Below are 20,824 nucleotides of genomic sequence, written 5' to 3'. Positions count from 1 at the left end.
TACACTTTGTTTTCATACATGGATCCTCTCTCGGGTTTTATGGCCTTGAGCCATTTATCGGAATCCGGGCCCACCATCGCTTCTCCATAGCTCGTAGGTTCATTGTTGTCTAGCAACATGACTTCCAAGACAGGATTACGTACCACTCTGAAGTAGTACGCATCCTTGTCATCCCACGAGGTTTGGTAGTGACTCGATCCGAAGTTTCATGATCACTATCATAAGCTTCCACTTCAGTTGGTGTACGTGCCATAGGAACAACTTCCTGTGCCCTGCTACACACTGGTTGAAGTGATGGTTCAATAACCATATCAAGTCTCCACCATCCTCCCACTCAAATCTTTTGAGAGAAACCTTTCCTCGAAAAAGGACCCGATTCAAGAAACAATCCCTATTGCTTTCGGATCTGAATTAGGAGGTATACCCAACTGTTTTTGGGTGTCCTATGAAGATGCATTTTATCTGCTTTGGGTTCGAGCTTATCAACCTGAAACCTTTTCACATAAGCGTCGCAGCCCCAAACTTTCAAGAAACAGCAACTTAGGTTTCCCCAAACCATAGTTCATACGGTGTCGTCTCAACGAAATTATGTGGTGCCCTATTTAAAGTGAATGTGGTTGTCTCTAATGCCTAACCCATGAACGATAGTGGTAACTCGATAAGAGACATCATGGTATGCACCATATCCAATAGGGTGCAACTATGACTTTTGGACACACCATCACACTATGGTGTTCCAGGCTGTATTAGTTGTGAAACAATTTCCACAATGTCTTAATTCTGTGCCAAACTCGTGGTTCAGATATTCATCTCTATGATCATATCATAGATCTTTTATCCTCTTGTCACGACGATCCTTCAACTTCACACTGAAATTACTTGAACCTTTCAATAATTCAGACTCGTGATTCATCAAGTAAATATACTCAACATCTACTCGAATCATCTGTGAAGTAAGAACATAACGATATTCACTGCATGCCTCAGCACTCATTGGACTGCACACATCAAAATGTGTTACTTCCAACAAGTTGCTATCTTGTTCCATCTTACTGAAAACGAGGCTTTTCAGTCATCTTGCCCATGTGGTATGATTTGCATGTCCCAAGTGATTCAAAATCAAGTGAGTCAAAACGTTCCATTTGCACGGAGTTTCTTCATGCATATACACCAATAGACATGGTTCACATGTCTCAAACTTTTCAAAAACGAGTGAGTCCAAAGATCCATCAATATGGAGCTTCTTCATGCGTTTTATACCGATATGACTTACGTGGCAGTGCCACAAGTAGGTGGTACTATCATTACTATCTTTTGGCATGAACATGTGTATCACTACGATCGAGATTTAATAAACCATTCATTTTAGGTGTAAGACCATTGAAGGTATTATTCAAATAAACAGAGTAACCATTATTCTCCTTAAATGAATAATCGTATTGCGATAGACGTAATCCAATCATGTCTATGCTCAACGCAAACACCAAATAACAATTATTTAGGTTTAACACCAATCTCTTTGGTAGAGGGAGTGTGCGATGCTTGATCATATCAAGCTTGGAAAAACTTCCAACACATATCGTCAGCTCACCTTTAGCTAGTCTCCGTTTATTCCGTAGCCTTTTGTTTCGAGTTACTAACACTTAGCAACCGAACCGGTATCTAATACCCTGGTGCTACTAGGAGTACTAGAAAAGTACACATTAACACAATGTATATCCAATATACTTCTATCGACCTTGCCAGCCTTCTTATCTACCAAGTATCTAGGGTAATTCTGCTCTAGTGGTTGTTCCCCTTATTACAGAAGCACTTAGTCTCGGGTTTGGGTTTTACCTTGGGTTTCTTCACTAGAGCAGCAGCTGATTTGCCGTTTCGTGAAGTATCCCTTCTTGCCCTTGCCCTTTTTGAAACTAGTGGTTTCACCAACCATCAAAAATTGATGCTCCTTCTTGATTTCTACTTTCGCGGTGTCAAATATCACGAATACCTCAAGGATCATCATATCTATCCCTGATATGTTATAGTTCATCACGAAGCTCTAACAGCTTGGTGGCAATGACTTTGGAGAACCATCACTGTCTTATCTGGAAGATCAACTCCCACTCGATTCAAATGATTGTTGTACTCAGACAATCTGAGCACAAGCTCAACAATTGAGCTTTTCTCCTTAGTTTGTAGGTTAAGAAAGTCATCGGAGGTCTTATACCTCTTGACATGGGCACCAGCCTGAAATCCCAATTTCAGCCCTCAAAACATCTCATATGTTTCGCGATGTTTCAAAAACGTCTTTGGTGCCTCAACTCTAAACCGTTTAACTGAACTATCATGTAGTTATCAAAACGTGTATGTCAGATGTTCGCAACAACCACAGACAACGTTCGAGGTTCAGCACACTGAGCGGTGCATTAAGGACATAAGCCTTCTATGAAGCAATGAGGACAATCCTCAGTTTACGGACCTAGTCCGCATAATTGCTACTATCAACTTTCAACTAATTTTTTCTCTAGGAACATATCTAAACAGTAGAACTATAGCGTGAGCTACAACATAATTTGCAAAAACCTTTTGACTATGTTCAGGATAATTAAGTTCATCTTATGAACTCCCACTCAGATAGACATCCCTCTAGTCATCTAAGTGATTACATGATCCGAGTCAAACTAGGCCGTGTCCGATCATCACGTGAGACGGACTAGTCATCATCGGTGAACATCTTCATGTTGATCGTATCTTCTATACAACTCATGTTCGACCTTTCGGTCTCCGTGTTCCGAGGCCATGTCTGTACATGCTAGGCTCGTCAAGTTAACCCTAAGTGTTTCGCGTGTGTAAATCTGTCTTACACCCGTTGTATGTGAACGTTAGAATCTAACACCCGATCATCACGTGGTGCTTCGAAACACGAACTGTCGCAACGGTGCACAGTTAGGGGAGAACACTTCTTGAAATTGTTGTAAGGGATCATCTTATTTACTACCGTCGTTCTAAGCAAATAAGGTGTATAAACATGATAAACATCACATGCAATCAAATAGTGACATGATATGGCCATCATCACTTTGCTCCTTTTGATCTCCATCTTCGGGGCTCCATGATCATCATCGTCACCGGCATGACACCATGATCTCCATCATCATGATCTCCATCATCGTGTCTTCATGAAGTTGCCTCGCCAACTATTACTTCTACTACTATGGCTAACGGTTAGCAATAAAGTAAAGTAATTACATGACGTTTAAGTTGACACGCAGGTCACAAATAAATAAAGACAACTCCTATGGCTCCTGCCGGTTGTCATACTCATCGACATGCAAGTCGTGATTCCTATTACAAGAACATGATCAATCTCATACATCACATATATCATTCATCACATCCTTTTTGGCCATATCACATCACATAGCATACCCTGCAAAAACAAGTTAGACGTCCTCTAATTGTTGTTTTCATGTTTTACGTGGCTGCTATGGGTTTCTAGCAAGAACGTTTCTTACCTACGCATGAACCACAACGTGATATGCCAATTGCTATTTACCCTTCATAAGGACCCTTTTCATCGAATCCGATCCGACTAAAGTGGGAGAGACAGACACCCGCCAGCCACCTTATGCAACTAGTGCATGTTTGTCGGTGGAACCGGTCTCACGTAAGCGTACGTGTAAGGTTGGTCTGGGCCGCTTCATCCCACGATGCCGCCGAATCAAGATAAGACTAGTAACGGCAAGCATATTGAACAATATCGACGCCCACAACTACTTTGTGTTCTACTCGTGCAAAGAATCTACGCAATAGACCTAGCTCATGATGCCACTGTTGGGGAACGTAGCAGAAATTCAAAATTTTCCTACGTGTCACCAAGATCTATCTATGGAGAGACTAGCAACGAGGGGAAGGAGAGTGCATCTACATACCCTTGTAGATCGCTAAGCGGAAGCGTTCAAGTGAACGGGGTTGATGGAGTCGTACTCGCCGTGATTCAAATCACCGATGATCTAGTGCCGAACGGACAGCACCTCCGCGTTCAACACACGTACAGCTCGACGATGTCTCCCACGCCTTGATCCAGCAAGGAGAGAGGGAGAGGTTGAGGAAGACTCCATCCAGCAGCAGCACAATGGCGTGGTGGTGATGGAGGAGCGTGGCAATCCTGCAGGGCTTCGCCAAGCACCTACGGGAGAGGAGGAGGTGTCACGGGAGGGAGGGAGGCGCCAGGGGCTCAGGTATGGATGCCCTCCCTCCCCTCCACTATATATAGGGGCAGGGGAGAGGGGGGAGGCGCAGCCTTGCCCCTTCCTCCAAGGAAGGGGTGCGGCTAAGAAGGGGGGAGGAGTCCATCCTCCCCAAGGCACCTCGGAGGTGCCTTCCCCCTTTAGGACTCTCCCCTTTTTTCTATATCTTGGCGCATGGGCCTCTAGGGGCTGGTGCCCTTGGCCCATGTAGGCCAAGGCGCACCCCCTACAGCCCATGTGGCCCCCCGGGGCAGGTGGCCCCACCCGGTGGGCCCCCGGGACCCTTCCGGTGGTCCCGGTACAATACCGATGACCCCGAAACTTGTCCCGATGGCCGAAACAGGACTTCCTATATATAAATCTTTACCTCCGGACCATTCCGGAACTCCTCGTGACGTCCGGGATCTCATCCGGGACTCCGAACAACATTCGGTAACCACATACAAACTTCCTTTATAACCCTAGCGTCATCGAACCTTAAGTGTGTAGACCCTACGGGTTCGGGAGACATGCAGACATGACCGTGACGTTCTCCGGTCAATAACCAACAGCGGGATCTGGATACCCATGTTGGCTCCCACATGTTCCACGATGATCTCATCGGATGAACCACGATGTCAAGGACTCAATCGATCCCGTATACAATTCCCTTTGTCTAGCGGTATGGTACTTGCCCGAGATTCGATCGTCGGTATACCGATACCTTGTTCAATCTCGTTACCGGCAAGTCTCTTTACTCGTTCCGTAACACATCATCCCGTGATCAACCCCTTGGTCACATTGTGCACATTATGATGATGTCCTACCGAGTGGGCCCAGAGATACCTCTCCGTTTACACGGAGTGACAAAATCCCAATCTAGATTCGTGCCAACCCAACAGACACTTTCAGAGATACCCGTAGTGTACCTTTATAGCCACCCAGTTACGTTGTGACGTTTGGCACACCCAAAGCACTCCTACGGTATCCGGGAGTTGCACAATCTCATGGTCTAAGGAAATGATACTTGACATTAGAAAAGCTTTAGCATACGAACTACATGATCTTGTGCTAGGCTTAGGATTGGGTCTTGTCCATCACATCATTCTCCTAATGATGTGATCCCGTTATCAACGACATCCAATGTCCATGGTCAGGAAACCGTAACCATCTATTGATTAACGAGCTAGTCAACTAGAGGCTTACTAGGGACATGGTGTTGTCTATGTATCCACACATGTATCTGAGTTTCCTATCAATACAATTCTAGCATGGATAATAAACGATTATCATGAACAAGGAAATATAATAATAATCAATTTATTATTGCCTCTAGGGCATATTTCCAACACGAGGCTCATGGTACGAAGAAGCTCAAGCTCCCTGCCGAGACTACCGTAGACAAGCTCAAAGCCATCGCCCTATCCAAGCCCCCCTCTCCGGGATCCCTCATTAAGCAAGTCTAGGTAATGTCTCTTGTTGACGATCTTTTTCCCGATCTTGATCGTGTTTTTTCATCTAACACGCAGTACTAGTACTGGTAGTACAACTTTCTGGGTGATCTTGCATGTGATTTTAGTGTGCCAAATGACGGTTCTAAATTCCTCTTTTGACCAAAACATGCGAGAGGTTGATGCTGATTTCTTATAGATTACTTTCAACTACTCCATCTATCCCAAATTCTTGTCTTAGATTTGTCTAGATATGGATGTATCTAACACTAAAATGTGACTTGATACATCTGTATCTAGACAAATCGAAGACAAGAATTTTGGGACGGAGGGAGTACTTTATGAACATCAATGCTACCTTTTAAGAGGGTATATTTGCCTCAGTAAGTTGTGTTATGGATATTGCATGTAATCCCTCTGCTCTCATGCCTTTGAAGACTATTCTAGTGTCTTTGTTCACTCATTTCTGTGCATATATGTAGTCATATATGGAGTATAATATCGAAAATCATCTTATATTTCTGAACAGAGGTAGTAATGAAATATGGTTTATGTTTGAATTAGAACCAGGTCCGCGGTGGAGATGAAGTTCTCAAAGTCATGCCGTGTGAACTGGAAGACCTGATGATGAGTTCTACTGCTGAACTATCTAGCTGTTGTGTCCTTGTCGCCATGTGTCCTGAACTAGTGTTTTAATGTAGCATTGTTGTCAGGCGTGTTCTCGAGGCTGTACTTGACCACAACAATTTCCTGCTCGTGCCTTCGATTACGAAGGGTGTGGTTCTTGTAAAGCTGCCCAACAAATCTGATGTGGCATGTCTTCATCATCATGTTTATGAGTGGAAAGACCACTCTGTTAGGTTCTCCAAGGTTGACAAGATGGTGATGGTGCATGTAGACATCTCACACGAAGTACATGGCCTAGTCAGTTATGTGGGGTTCATCCCGTAGGTCGGTGGCAAGAAATAGTCTGCAGAGTTTACTTAGTGCAACTTTGCTTGTCTGTAGTAAGTACTATTGTTCAGTACTTGATTTCTGTTTGTGAACCCTGTATTGTTTATTAGTACTGCCGCTTTTGGTGTGTGGTCAGTCCTGAGAACGGTCTATGTTAATGTCTGTCCACTCAATTCAGTCTGTACATTTTGAAGTATCCAGATCATATTTTTTGCGAGGATGGTTTATCAATTATGGTTACACTCCAATATTTGTATGCATTGCAGGGTTTATCGCACCCACCAGGATTTCTAGTCCCATGGATGTTCAGTCCATACGATTTGTCACGACCTTTGGAGTGTCCTGCTTGTGGGAGTAGGCAGGGCCCCTGCATGCCACGCGTAGTTGGATGATCAATCTTCTGTTTAGTACTTCAACATAGTGATTTCCTGGTAAGGATTCACTCGTGTCACATCAAGTAAATCTTATTGATTTACTATCTAAATCTTATTGATTTAATGTCATGTTTTCTTTCTTTTCCTGCAATTTTACGATGCAAGGTTTGCCATGTGACATTCATCACAGAATAAACCGTTTGGTTTGCTCTACGATGGCTATTTTTACAGGTTTCACTTCTTATGTCGTGTCAGTAACGAAGGCACTGTCCATCACTTATATTACTAGAAAAAATTGGATCAGTCTGTTGTCTGAGTACAAGCTGAATCCCTATGATGAACTGTAGTTTGGTTTAACCAAAACGCCACAATTAGTCCTTCTCACGTTTAAAAGAAATGAAGTAAAAAACTGGATCACGGTCACGGATCCTAGTCAAGTTAGAAAGCTGATCATAGCAGACCAGACACGATCGCCATTGTCTCGCACAGATCGAGCACCGGTAGTTGCTCTAGCACTAACAGCGGCAGCAGCTCAGTCTGATCCAGCTGAGGATTGGGCACCGACCGCGTCAGTGGATCAGTCTGATCTACCGGAGGATCGGGCATCGACACCGGCACCAGATCTATAAGGAGCACCATCTCCGGCAGCAGCAGCGGCTTCGACACCTGCACCAACACTTGCGCTTGCATTTGGTCCGGCCCGTGCAGTTGCACCGGCAACAGACTGGGCTGCAGTTCGCACTTCATATACCAAAGTCCTTACAAAAACCAACTTGTCCACCTTCTTGGTAAGCATTGGCTGCCCAAGTGCTTCGTTCTTTTTTCTTTCCATGTTGTTTCACATGATTCACCGTGTTGATCTAACTGTTTGGGTATGTCTTCTTGTTTTCAAACAGAGAATTCCTAGAGCAACGAGGGAGTCGTTCAACAATCCGGGCGACCGTGGCCAAGTTTCTCTTACCATGTGCAGCCTTAGTTTGAATGAACTTGCTCAATATACCGTAAGTACAAAGGATGGTCGCATGATGATTGATGCAAAGGATGGTCAAGGTTCAAATCTAAATCATATCTTGCGGTAGGGGATGATGTCAAAATCAAACTTTCTCGGCAAGGAGAGATGGTCCAAATCAACTTTGAAATTCTTCAGTAGCAGCACGCAACTGCCGAACTGATCTATCCTTCGAGGGATTTTGATGTAATAATCTGGCATGGTGAAACAAGTGTCCTGTGTGTATAAGTAGTATGACAATATTATTTATCACAAGTATATCGTTGATAGAATTGCAACTCTGATTGCTGGTTAGGAACTGTTTTTCGATTTCATTCCAATAGCTGTCGTGCTTTATTCAATTTTGTGTATTCGCCTTCCGACAGCATCTAAAACCAGCGCAGTACCGATCGCTTGCAATATGAAAAGCACTGAGGTAGAACACATGGGCCCCCAAACATGCAGGGTCGGCCTGCGGCCCAAAGTCCAGAACTGTGAGCCTATCTGAGTATTATATTCTCAGCTGAACCCCCATAAAAAAAGCTGAACCCCCCTAATGCCCGTGCGTTGTAGAGGGAGTATATTTCTCGGCAAGGTGAGCCTGTGATATAAAAGATTTGTATATTTCTTTACAGAGGGAGTATCTCTCTGTCAAAAAATATATTTATGTGTAACTACATACTCCTGTCTTTCAACATCCTTTCGCTGATATGTGGGGCAACCGGCAACGGGGTCCACATGCCATATGCACAAATTAGAGTGCACAACTTCAGGGTAGACACACCCCGGTCATAGTGCCGCAGTAATGCCCAATGAGCCGTCAAATCACAACCCCCCCCCCTTTCCAGCTTTAGCAGTAAGCTGGACAGACGAAGCGGCAATATTTCACTGGGCCTGAATCCCCTTCTCCCTCGTATGCTTGTTCAGAGAAAATCCCCACTCGGCAATTGCATAGGGTTTTCTCATGGAGAACCAGGTACGAATTCTTCATCCATCCCCGATAAATCCAAGTCCCTTGGTCGCAGGTAATCCTAGGATGGCAGCCGCCACCGTTGATGCATTTTTCTTCGTACTGAATCTAGTGTGTTTCAGTTGCAGTGCCCAAAGTGCGAGTACCCTACAGATTTCTGCGCCCACGGCGAGACGCCACACTTGTTCCTTCTCATCCTACCATAGAATTTTGAAACATGCACAATATGTTCCTAGAATCCTCTTCTCTATCCAGGAGGGTGGTTTTTTTTGAACATGTTGTGTTCTCATATTATATTTCCTGCAGTGTATTATTTGCTCTGCTAGAACACATGTACTCAAGATGCTCGGCCCTGCCATAACTGAATACACTAGTTTAATGGTCACAGTGAAGACAATCCATGGATATTGCTTCCGAGTTGGGTTCATGAACCAAGAAGATCGCTGCTTTTTTATGGCCGAACTTGGATAAACTTTCTCAAGTGTTACGGACTGAAAGTTGGCGCACGAATGTTGATGGAAATAGCAGAACCTGGTCTCATCTTCACTGCGATCTTCCACCCTAACGCTGTTCCAATTGTTCATCCATGTTAGTTTTGTATCCGGTTCTTGCTTGTTGCCTCGATTACTTCTTAATCCACCTATTCTGTCTAACTAATCACAATTTAACTTTAGAAGTAGCAACGAATCTCTCACGAAGATGCTACTTCTAACTAATATTGTCTTATAATTGGTGGTACGTGTAGGTTTTTTTAGAGTTAAGCAGTCTGCTCATTTGTTACTCTGTAATAACTCGGCTGTTACTAATGGCACTGAAGTTGACTGGATCGACATCCACAAGTTCCTACACTTTATTGATCGTCTTGAGGTCCTTGTGGGGCGTTTCAATGGTGGAAGGCCACGTGGGATATGTGTGCCACTGCTGCACTCGTTGAACAGGTCCAAATGTGTCGAGAAACTTATGGTACGAGCTGTTTTCTGTTATATATGTTGTTCATAAACTATTGCTTATACACAGTTTTACATCTGTGATCTTCTTGAAACAGGAACTGCCGAGTTCTATTGTTCCTATACAGATGCCTGACCATGGTCGGGTCAGACTTGCGCTTGGTCACAACATGATGTTTATGTCGACCTACTCAATTCCCCTTGGAGGTGAAAAGATACTTATTCATGGGTGGTCTCAGATAATGAAGGCCCGTCCATCTTGGAGAATAGGACAGAAGATTATGTTCATGCTTTTCCATGGCTCTAAAGCGAATATCCTGTTTATTGACCACGTTGCGAGATGAAGCCGCTTTCAGAAGGTTGTGGATGCGCGGGGTGGCGCATGGGCCTTGTCCTAGGGCTTGGCGGCCTCACCCTTGGTTAACTATTGGCAAAGTGGCACTGTTTGAGGCGTGCTTTCTATGGTTGAACCTGTATAAGTACTCATACTGCTTTCATCTTTGGTTGTTAAGTGCCCCTGTTGGTTTCAGTTAAGGTTGTTAAGTACTCCTGCTACTTTTACAGTGTGTTGTGTTTCTTCAGTCCTGTCTTCCTCCAGCTGCCAAAACCAAACCAGCACCAGCGGGGCTGCCTGCTTCCGCCCCCCACGGCTGGCTGCGCCTCAGCGCACGCATCGCCGCCCCACCGTCTCCTAAATCGTTAACGCCGACGTCCTCCGCGCGCTTTGGTGCGCTCGCCGCGGTGCCACCCTCTCGCGTTGTCAACATGGTCAACAAACAACAGGAATCGGCAGAAGTACGTGGAGAGGATGACAGTAGGGGACCACCACGTCAGCGTATGGAAAAATAAAATGCTTCCTCCTAGTGTTTTCCTGACATCTCGGACCCACGACATTGTGAGCGTATATAGTCAATAGACAAGAGAACAACACAAGATCGGCTGACACCTTGGACATAGCTACTCGAGCAGTATTTTTTTTGTTTGGTATTGTTGAGACAGAGTAGGGTTTGACATGGGTTGTGGCCCGTCTAGCCCAGGCTTATATTTCATGTTCACCATGTGACCAGCCAGCTATTTTTTCTTTGTGAAAATGAGTCCAGTTTATTTTTTATGAAGAATACCCAATCCAGGCCTACTTATTTTTCTATGCCCTCATGGGCTGCAACTCTTTCAAGACGCCTGCAAATCTTGAAAGTAATATGAAATGGGTTGTAAATATAAAAACATATGACAAATTGGAAATTACTTTATAATTTCTGATTTATTTTTCACATTTTCAGATTCCTATTACACTGGGTATTAACCTAATTCAAATATATCTTCAAAGTACTTTAAACCTGGCTCGACATTTCGGTATTAAAAATAGTTTGGAACACACAGAAATATGCGAAATTGGCCCTGGCCAACCAAAAAACGACTGCAATAAATTGCATAAGAAGTTGCCATGAATTATATATAAATTATTAAAAAAAGAGGGAGTGGTCTGACTTGTGGGCCTGTTTAGTTGACGCGTATGCAAGATTTTTTTAGTTATTATATACTACGTCAACAAATGATTCTAGCAGACATAACCGTTGGATATCAATCCAACGACCGTCGTGTTTCTTCAATCTCTGATCTTCTTGCTCCAGCCGCCAAAGCAGCGCCGGCAGGACCGCCTGCTCCCGCCTCCCGTGTCCGGCTGTGCTGCCGCGCCGGCCTCAGCGCCCCCTACTACTCCCACCGTTGGCCAGGGCATCCCTCTACTCACCCACACCCCCTGTTATTCTGTGGCAACGGCAGCCTCACACCGCAGCCGAACCGATGAACCCTTGTACTCCTCTCCGCGCGGGCTTCCACTGCCACGTCTTCCCTGGCTCTGCGTCGTCCCCTTCCTAGGCCTCGCCGTCGTCCACCTCTGTGGTGCTCTCGGCACAACATGGTCAATGTGGTCAACGACCGACCTCCATCGGAAGAGTACTGTACGTGGAGTGGCTGACAGCTGGGTCCACGGCAGCCGCAAGGAAGTGCCTCCCTATTACGGAGAAAATAATTATTCCTCCACCTGACAGCTGGGACCCACTGGACGGGCCACCAGTATTTTGCAAAAAAAAGGTTTCCCCCTGACTGCTGGGACCCACAGGTCGGGCCACCGTATTTCGCGAAAAAACGTTCCCCCCGCTGTCAGCTCGGACCCACCGGAAGTGCCTCCTTATTACGCACAAAAAAATGAATACCCCCTGCTAGCTGGGACCAACCTTGGTGGGAGGCTGACTTGTGGGCCTACTAAGTTGACTGGGACAGAGGCCTTTGTCAACTTTAGTCAATATATGAACGATTCTAGCTCCAGTGACCGTACGATGTCCATCCAATGGCCGTAGTGCTTCTTCAACCTCTGGTCTTCTTGCTCCAGCCGCCCAAAGCAGCGCCGGTCGTGCCGCCTGCTCCTGCCGCCCGTGGCCGGCTATGATGCCGCGGAGGCCTCACCACCCCCTACTACTCCCACCACTGGCCAGGCCATCCCTCTACTCACCCACACCCCATGTTATTCTGCGGCGATGGCAGCCTCACCAGTGAACCCTCGTACTCCTCTACGCCTGGGCATCCACTGCCGCGTCTTCCCCGGCTCCGTGTCATCCCCTTCCTAGGCCTCGCTGTCGTCCACCGCCCTGGTGCTCTCGGCGCGGCGTGGTCAATCGCTTCCATCGGACATGGGCTGTATGTGGAGAGGCTGACAGCTGGGTCCACGGCCGCAGCAAGGAAGTGCCTCCTTATTATGAGGAAAATAATGATTGCTCCACCTGACAGTTGGGACCCACCGGATGGGCCACTGTATTTCATGAAAAAAACATTTCCCCCTGACTACTGGGACCCACCAGCTACATCTTCGCATGCAAGGAAGTGCGTCCGGGCAAAAAAACAAAATGATTCGCCCCCCTGACCGTTGGGACCCACCAGCGACACCTTTCACACGCATGGAAGTGTGTCCGTACCAAAAAAAGTATTCGCCCCCCCGACTGCTGGGGCCCACCAGCTACATCTTCGCACGCAAGGAAGTGCGTCCGGGCAAAAAAAAATGATTCGCCCCCTAACTGCTGGGACCCACCAGCTACATCTTCGCAGGCAAGGAAGTGCCTGACAGTCAGGACCCACCTGGTGGAAGCGTACGTAGCATTGTCATTCTGGTCGCGAAAGTGTACGTACATACTGGTCGTTGTAGAACCGCGCACGTGTTGTACTAGAGGCGCGCACGTAGCATGTACACATACGTACAGCGGCCAGGGTGCAAGAAAGAAAATACGGCCACATATGTGTACATACGGTCGGGGTCTTGAACGCCTACTCGCGCATACGTGCATGGCTGGGTCAGAACGGAGAAACAGCGTCGTCATCGTGTTCATGGGGAGCCAACCGGCTGGGTCGGAATGGAATGCGTGGTCGTGCTCATTGGGAGGGCTTGGATGGAATAGGCGATGGAAAACGAGGCCTTGCGTACCGCACAACGTAGGAAACGGCCTTGTGTTCGACCGGCCACGTTCGAAACGGGATCCTGTTCATCGGGAGGGGTCTGGTGTACCGCAAAACGGAGGAAACAGACCTCCTATAGTCAAAACGGGGGTCCTATTGATCGGGAGGGGTGTGACGTACCGCAAAACGGAGGAAACGGACCTCCTACGGTCGAAACGGGGGTCCTGTTAATCGGGAGGGGTGTGGCGTACCGCAAAACGGACGAAACGGACCTCCTACGGTCGAAACGGGGGTCCTGTTGATTGGGAGGGGTGTGGCATACCGCAAAACGGACGAAACGGACTTGTGTTGGAGCACTACGGTCGAAATGGGGGTCCTGTTCATTGGGAGGGGTGTGGCGTACCGCAAAACGGGACTCCACGGGATATTGTTCATCTCCACCGTCGACCTCCTCCAGCCTCCACGGGCTACCGTCGACCTCCTCCAGCCTCCACGGGCTCCTGTTCATCCAGCCTCCACCGCGCGCTACTCCACCGGCTACTGTTCAACCACCCCTCCACCGTCTACTGTTCATCCAGCCCTCCATCGTCTACTGTTCATCCAGCCCTCCACACCACGGGGTCCTGTTCAACCACCCCTCCACGGCCAGCCCTCCACCGTCTACTGTTCATCCAGCCCTCCACACCACGGGTTCCTGTTCATCCAGAGGCAACGCCACCGCTCACTGTTCATCCAAACACCCCCGCAACGCTCACTGTTCATCCTAGAGGCAGCATCGATCGGCTTCAGTTAGCAGCAGTAGCGAAGGAATCGCTCCATCGGGTTCAGTTAACAGCCATCGATCGATCTCTCGGGTTCAGTAACGCGTAGCCTGCAGTGCAATCGCTCGGGTTCAGTTAGAGCCAATGCCTCGCACACATGCGCGTACGTACGAGAGAAACACGCATCGGTCCGTCCCCGACCTCCCACCGTAACCGGGAACTCCCCAAAATTTTTCCTCCCCCTCGCTTCTACCACAGTTTTTTCCGTCATGGACGGCCCAAAGAATGTCATGCAGCTGCATCTCCGGCCCGCCCAGGATGAAAATCCCATTTTCTGTCATGATTTTTTGTCATAGAAGTAGGATCCCACCACATCTATGATGATACCGTGTTTTGTCACAATTATCGTCATAGAAGTGTCATATGTATGACAAAAAAATTTTGTTCGGCCCAAAATGTCATGGATGTGTCTTTTTTTTGTAGTGTATTATGCTTTGCAGGAAATGGTTCATTATAATTCTTTCACCAGTACTATCGTTAAAATTCATACATGGAAGATTCTAGACTAAACCATAAATGGATACACTTTTATTCATGCGCGATACTCCAATAGAGCAAGATCATGCATGGAAGTCTCCACATGCTTAGACAGCGGATTACATTGAGCGAAGACTAATGATCAACATTTAACTTAGTAATGCAGATGTCCAGGTGAACCTCCTTGGAGTCCCCATGCACATTGTTGGGGGTCAAATAATACCATGCGTCTTCCATGTCCACATCGGCGGGAAGGTCCCAGCTCGGCAGAGTCCAAGCCAGCTTGACGTAGCCAGTGTCGGCACCCACGGACCTCCAAGGGGTAGTAATAGTAAGCACACACCCATACATCGGCCTCGTGTCAGTGTCAGCGTCAGCGGCAGCACCCCTGACGCACACTACAAAGATGTGGCGGCGGCCTGCACGGGCCTCGCCGGTGGCCACGATCAAGAGGAAGATGCTGCCGTCCTCCTCCAAGACTAGCAGGCGGCGCTGATCCTCGAGCGACTCCGGCACGGTGAACGGGTAGCACGTCTCGTACTTGATGTTCTTCGCCAAGGGCCAGTAGTGATCGCCGCACGCCTGCGTTAGGTGATGCACGATGTCCGCCGGCGAGCCCCAAAACGGCACCGGGCACTCATAGCAGTAGACGAAGGGCTCCTTGGAGGCATCGACCAGGCCGTCCATGAAATGGGAGTGGCTATAGGGGGTGTTCCGCCAGTTGAATATATGAGCAACTTACTACGAGATTTACTACAAAATAAATCATGACGGCTATAACAGGGATTAAACTAATCATGCGGACTAGCATAGTAGATGAACAGATCGAGTCTAGGACACAGACTAGAAACATTAATTCTACCACGATTTCGAACAGGAAGGACAGAAACACATACGGTGCAACGGGAGGAGCACCATTTGGGTTGAGGTTGTCGCCCATGTTGTTGAGGAAGAGGTTGCCGAGGTCGGGGAATAAGTCGTCGTCGGTGAAGTCGTCGCTGCTAGCAGTCGCGAGAGTGCGCTCCCCAAATGTCAACAACGCCTGCCGAATGGAGCGCAGGAGGGAGTGGCTATAGGGGATGTTGCGGCCGCCGAATGGAGCGCAGGAGTAGCCCACGAAGCAGTAGATGGTGCTCCTCCCTAGTCTCTATTCTTATCTCTATCTCTACTACTCTTCTTTGTTTTTTGTAATATACTAGTTGTAGTTGTCAAATCGAATAGTACTGCGCCGTCCACTGCACGCCCGGCTGAACACGCCTCCTCGCCTCCATCAAACCCCTCTGTTAAACCCTCATGCAAACCGAGAAACCTACTCCGGCCCGCGGGAGGAAATTTGTCGGTTGCCGCGGGAGGGTTATTCTGCAAATTTTCAGCAACTTAGCATACGACCGTTTGATCTCAGATCCAAGGGCTGCCAGCAGCCCGTATCATGGTCGCGCCTATCATGGTCACGCCTACCACGTCCCGCTTTACATGGCATTTTTGCATATGTGGAGGAAAGAGAGGCAAGGAAAAAGTGGAGAAGTAGGCTCTCATGCAAGAGCCAGCCTCTACTACATGGTGGAGCATTGGGAGAGGCACCTGTATGGAGGTGGTCAGGAATTGGGAGACTCACGCCGGTCGTAGCGCCGCAGTTAAAATGATAATGGCAAGTCAAATCACGTGGCCCCACCTGTCCAGTAGTAACTCGCTGTCAAATCACACAACCCTACGTTTGCAGCAGCCTACTCCCTCGTCTTCTCGCGTCTCTGTCGAACCGACTAGGCGGAACTGCCCCTCCACCTACCGCGCAATAAAAGCCCCGCCCTCGACTTTTAAATAGTACAATATACTAATTTGTATCCATGGATTGCGCCATGGAGCAAAGCCTCTAGAAAACGGCGGTACACATGTACGCAGTATACAGCACGCCCGTCGCATTCGCGTCGCACCCCAGACGGTCGGTCGGTCTGGCACACTGCTCTCCGAATGAAACACACGTCATATTGCATTTGCACACACATGTGGGACCGCAATTGAGAACCGACCATAGGCACACTCCCCGACCCCGCAACCGCAAGTCAGGTGACTTAATAGAAGAGGGAGACGAGCGATAGTACTAGAGATGTGTTGTACTACGTTGGTGCCTAGACGATCCATGCAAGACACGGAAGACCAGTTCATCCATGCATGTGACCAGACTCCACCAGACATGCCTAGATTGGCTATCGTCTACATATCGTGTAGGATGTGTTGTACATGGCTGTAGTTGTGGTGAGAAATCTAAAAAAAAGTTTCTTGTCATCTCACAAAATTAGGTGTCATGTGATTCGGATCACTGCTAGGGTTAAACAGCGACAACTGAGTTGCGCTAGTCATTGGGGGCACATGCACGAAGACTACTCGGCTGCCATCTAGGTCAAGCCGGCTATTTTGATTAGGACATCTATCGATGTACCCCTTTTCCACAAGTTTATCTTTAATTTGAGCTTTGTTCCTCGTCTAGTTTGTCCGTCGGGATTCATGTTGTCTCCTTTGCGCAAGGAGGTCATGATTTCTTGTCATGTGGCATTTTTTCGCGTTATATGTTATAATCCGGCGCTTCAGATCAAAATGACGACAACTGCACCTCCGGGCCACATGCATGAAGACTTCTCGACAGTCATTGACGAGGTCAAGCCGGCTCCGGTAGACAAAAGAAAACTAGTACTACTCCACTATATAGGCAGGAGCCTCCGTGCTTGCTTGTTAGTGTTGCTCTCTTCACACCATCTCGACCTCTCCAGATCTAAACACAATAGCGGTGGCCACACTCTCTCTCTCTGCTCACCGCTGGTCACAGATCTAGCCGGATCCTCTCCGTTGGGGAAGGTGAGAAGGTTCAACGTTCACGCGGTCGTCCTTGGCGACAGCTCCTACCCACTGCTGGCACGTCCCGATCAGCCTGCCTTGCCGTTCTTTCCCAAGCACCGCTGGCGAGGGAGGGCCTCCGACCCCTTCTTCCTCGCTGCTGTAGTGTGGGCAGATCCGGCCTCCCGCCGCCCACCAAGCGACATCCCGGCGACCATCAGGTATAACTTCCTTCGGAACCGGCCTTGCTCTACTTCCCGAGCTCCTGACGTCGCTACATTTGTATCTTTTACTATTTCTCAGGCCCGCTCGTAGATAGGATCGACCGGCTGTTTGAAAACCACCTAATTTTTTTATGTTTAAGAGGTAAAACTAGTTCATGCACTCGAATCTAGTACTACTTGGTTCAAACAAGGAAGAAAGGGGGTGGGGGTTGGGGAGGATTTGTTACCTGAATCTTGGACTTGGTCGAAAGAGGAAATAATGGGGGCAAAAAGTAGCAGAGACTGGCTATCCAACTGGTCTCTAGGTCTAATAGGGAAATAAAGGGAAACGCAGTACAAACTCAATATAAACCCGATCTATTGGTTGAAAAAGGAAAGAAAGTGGGTTCTAGGGGACAAGTCAACAGAGTAAGTCCAGCACTAGATTTGCTAGCCTCACACAGTATAAGGTGGCTATACCGAACAAAAATGGGACCAACCCAGATATCCTGTTCGGTTGTTTGTTGCCCCGAGCCACTCTTATGTAATGCCACTGGTAAAATGTAGCAGTCGCACTGTTGAAAGTAAGGACACGTTAAACCAATGTTGTTTTCAATGTAATGCCTCCAGTAATATGAATCAATGGCACTTCTTTACATGTCCTGCTAAATTTCCTATTAAGATAAGTTGGTTCTTTTCGTTAGAAATGCAACTGTCCTGGTCCACCTACTCTCCCGTGCCCAAAGTAATGTCATATTTAATGGTTGTCACAGTTAATCCTAATGCCCACACTAATATCTAGCAATGCCACTGCTTTAGAAATTGCTACTGTCCTTGTAGGATTGCCATTCAGATAAGGAACATGCTTCTTTTCATTTGATGCATGTTTCATCACTTGTTAGTCACCCTCCTTTGCATCTTTTTTGTGCAAACAGAGATATACACTTCACGCTCAATCTTAGTTGAACTGCACAAATGATATCCAAATTATAGTTGAGCATTCTAGGAGCTTCACCACCAACCTTGATGTTGCTCAATTTTATTACAACTAATGAAGAAGAAGCTCTGTGAGTTTCATTTTCTGATGGAAATGGAACCGGGGCTGGAGCCCTTTTCTTAAAAAAATGAAGAAGAAGCTGCTAGCTCACGGGACATTGCTTCATTTTAGGTGAACTGCAGCAAAAGGTCCCGTGAATTGAATCATCCATGTTGGTGACTGAAAGAGCCAGCTTCAGCATCCCAGTCTAAGCACCCCCGGCCTCCATCCTTGCAATGCACGGTACACCTCATTTGCCACCTGCTCGACCCTAGTGTCATAGATAAATGAAGTAATAATACAGTTAAAATAGAGCGAGTGTAATCTCTATCATTTCATTTCCAATGTAGATAAAGAAAGTGCTTCTCTTTCTTAATGTATGTTTCATCAACTAGTCCCATTGTTAATGTTTAAGCGTTTCTGCAAACTGGGGTGCTTAATTTTAGTTGATCTGTACAAAAATACAAATTTGAATGTCTCAAGGTGCCTCCTTGTACTACTGTTGTACACTGATGTTCATCACTGGCAGAAAGTGTATCTAGGAGACTTGGGACGATGTCCAGTATGAGGTGTACCGTATGAGGAGTCGCAGGGCCCATCTCACCCTCGCAGCATGGCATACTATGATACTATCGCAATATTTTCTTCTTATTATTTTGTGTGTTTCATCAACTAGTGCCACTATAATGTAATCACGCTTTTTCATTATCTATGCAAACAGGGTTATTCAGCTGCATTTTGGTGGAACTGCACAAATGTACGTATGGAACCGGCATATATGCAGAGTGCGAGGTGTGCTAAGTAAAAATTACCGACACCAACCATGTTGTATGCACGCATTGACATCCACCACCACCAGTGGGATGTGTGGTGCTCTCTGTGGATGGATCTTTCTCGGCAGCAAATCCTCTAACCAAATACTAGTAGCTTATATTGGCAGTTTTCTAGGGAGTACTCTTTTATGAAAGAAGCACCAATCTATTTTTCTTTATTTGTACACTGTGTCACAACTTTGACCCAAAGGTCCAGAGCTCTTTTAGGGTGACTGGCGTAGTACTCAGAGACTGATTGTAAGCATGATTTTCATTAGCTGTCACACTGATTGTAAGCATGAGCAGGTGGAAGATTAGGTTAGTGCGAAGCTTACCTTAAACCCTACCGCCGCCGTTGAAACGAGGCGAGCGTCGAGGGAACCATGGAGAACAGCGGGGAAGCGATGTCGCACCATCCGGCCTTCTCTTGCGGTGGGAGAACGAATACTCCTGTGGCTCCGGCTGGCTCTGCACCCTCACGAACGGCACACCATACTCGATCGATTCGTTATCCTCTGGGTGCTCGACCTTTGACCTGTACGCCCACCACCTCCGCCTGACTGTCGCCTCGGGCGAATCTGTCTGCTCCATCGCCTAGAGGAGATACTCGATGAACTCGGAGGACTGTGGCGTGACTGCCGCCGAGGAGTACATGTGCATCGCCACCCTCATCGTCGCCGTCTTGCTCTTTCGCATACATTGCCACATGGCCCGCACCGTCCTCGAAATCTCCCACTCATTATCAAACCAAGTAAGGATCTCCTTCAACCTGGCTAACTTTGCTTGGTCACCGCCGGCGATCTGCCTAATTCGCTGCTGCATCCTCTCCATAGATGTCCTTCTGAGTGGTCCGGTGCTAGCTTTGGAAGATGGGAGGAGAGACAGTGGTCTTGCAATAGAAAAGAGGGAGAGGCGAGATAGTGGTTTTAGAATGGAGATGATGGAGAGGAGAGGAGGTCATTTTGCAATGGAGAACATCAGAAGAGGGAGAGGCGAGACGGTGGTTTTGGAATGGAGATGATGGAGAGGAGAGGAGGTGGTTTTGCAATGGAGAAGATTAGAAGAGGGAGAGGCGAGACAGTTGTTTTGGAATGGAGATGATGGAGAGTAGAGGAGGTAGTTTTGCAATGGAGAAGAGGGAGAGGAGCATGCGGCAGCGATTTAGGATTGGACGAGAGGTCCGGCACGCTGTGACTGGACCAAAATCAAAATCAATTTACCCTTCAACTAAGAAAGCGACCCCACATTAACTAGTCTCCCTTTTATTATGGCTCATAATTGACCACGATTTTCGCAAATAAAAT

This window comes from Triticum aestivum, chromosome 3B, assembly GCF_018294505.1.
Source record: "Triticum aestivum cultivar Chinese Spring chromosome 3B, IWGSC CS RefSeq v2.1, whole genome shotgun sequence".
Classification (NCBI taxonomy): Eukaryota; Viridiplantae; Streptophyta; class Magnoliopsida; order Poales; family Poaceae; genus Triticum; species Triticum aestivum.
The sequence above is the reverse complement of the archived record's forward strand: the minus strand, read 5'-3'. Positions refer to the sequence as shown.